This window comes from Tupaia chinensis, unplaced genomic scaffold (genome assembly GCF_000334495.1).
Source record: "Tupaia chinensis unplaced genomic scaffold, TupChi_1.0 Scaffold000685_1, whole genome shotgun sequence".
Classification (NCBI taxonomy): Eukaryota; Metazoa; Chordata; class Mammalia; order Scandentia; family Tupaiidae; genus Tupaia; species Tupaia belangeri.
Genome location: NW_006160208.1, coordinates 2570256 through 2571920, shown reverse-complemented (window position 1 = coordinate 2571920; position 1665 = coordinate 2570256). Strand labels below are relative to the sequence as shown.

At 53.9% G+C, this 1665-nt stretch overlaps 1 non-coding gene across 1 annotated transcript; it reads right to left on the bottom strand.

Annotated features, from left to right (window-relative positions):
• Positions 1–839: 839 nt before the first annotated feature.
• Positions 840–980, bottom strand: LOC114010026 (U4 spliceosomal RNA). The gene has a single exon (XR_003551424.1). It is a non-coding gene; the product is annotated as a U4 spliceosomal RNA (small nuclear RNA).
• Between the last annotated feature and the right edge of the window lie 685 nt (positions 981–1665).

The following is a 1665-nucleotide window of genomic DNA, read 5'->3' as shown; positions in this document are numbered from 1 at the left end:
GGGGAGGGATCTGGGTGCGCGGGGGGTCGGGCGGCCACGGGGTCCCGGCTTCGGGCCTGCACCGCCCTCTCCAAGGGACAGGGTGCCCTGCGGGGTCCCGCAGCCCGCAGGTGAGTGGGCGCGGGCGCGCGGTCCCAGCTCAGGGACAGGCGTCTTGGGGACTGCCTGGAGGACGCGGGCAGCCCGGAGCGGCACCGGCACCGGGTCACTAACCCCAGCCCTTCCCCGCCCTTCGCCGGCACCCGACTCCTTCACTTGGTGAGTGGGACGCCCGTCTCCCCAGACTTAACGTGGCAGCTTCCTGCCGAGCCTGGGCTGAAGCCCTCTGCAGCCAGGATCGCGTTTGGTCGTTGCAGCAAAACCGCAAGGGCGCTGGAACCCCGGGAAACGACGGAATTGAAGTACACATTTGTTTAGGTGCCAGAATAAAATTGTTTTTGAAATCCACGCAGTTTTTTGTAGTATACATTTTCCATAAACTTTTGGAAGACATTCCTACCCCCATTTTGAGAATCAGTTGTTCAAGGCTGGTCAGACCCTCTGCAGTGCTGCGCAGGACCTGAGAATGTCCAGGGGTGCTCTGGTCTCGGCTTCCTCAAGAGCACGTCTGGGCCTGCCAGTGGCATGGAGGTTAAGGAGGCTGGATCCCACATGGCTGGCTGTCTCCTGGACTCCGGGACCCAGCATCTGGAAAACCACACCCGGCCTGTTGGCATGATTGCGTTTGTGCCCAAAACATTCCCAGAGGAGAATGGAGAAGGGACCGCGTTGTGGCCATACTTCCCGGGAGGGGGGCGGTGTTGCTTTCTCACTTTCTCTCTCTCTGCCTCCCTGCCATAAATGTGCACCCCATAGCAAAATTACCAACAACGACAACAAAAAGAGTACTTAAAAAAAAAAACACCTTTATTTCTTTCTATTAGCAATAATCGCGCCTCGGATAAACTTCATTGGCTACGATACTGTCACTGCGCAAAGCTGGCTTCTTTCTTTTATTTAAATTTGACCAGAGAGGGACAGAAAGAGAGAGAGAGGGAAAGTGAGAAGCCAAGCCTCCAGGTCCAGGACTTGAGCCATGGTCAGCCATGTGGGAATCCAGCGCCTTTAACCACCATGCCATTCGCCAGCCCCAAGAGCACTTCTTTGAAAAGCAGTTCAGGGACCAGCAGTTGGTCTAATGGCTAAGTCGCTGGACTCCCATGTAGTCAACTGAGGTTAGACTCCCAGACCCGGACCAGAACCCGGTGGCTTAAAGTCACATTGGGTGCGAGCTCATGCTGCCCAAGATCCCGAGAGGAGACTGGAGAAGAATGGATTGTGATCTGGTCACCCCCCCCACCCCACCCCCGGAGTGATTTTTCACTGTCTCTCCGTCTTCCTGGTGAATGTGCGTGGCCTATAGCAAAAACTTCTCAAAAAAAAAAAAAAGTCTTGGGCTCTCAGCCCCTCAGCCCCACCTTCAAAGCTCTCCTCCTTGCCAGTCTCTAGTCTTGTCTGCCTTAAGCCTGATCATCAGCTGCGGGGTCTAGTCCTGATTTCCTGCCTCAACTCTTCATGTATTTGAATTAGTCTCTTCCTTAGCTACCCAATTTGGCTTAATTTCTTTCTCCTTGAAGAAGATCCTAAAACTATTCCTGTTAGAATTAATCCTTTTTCTATTAGATT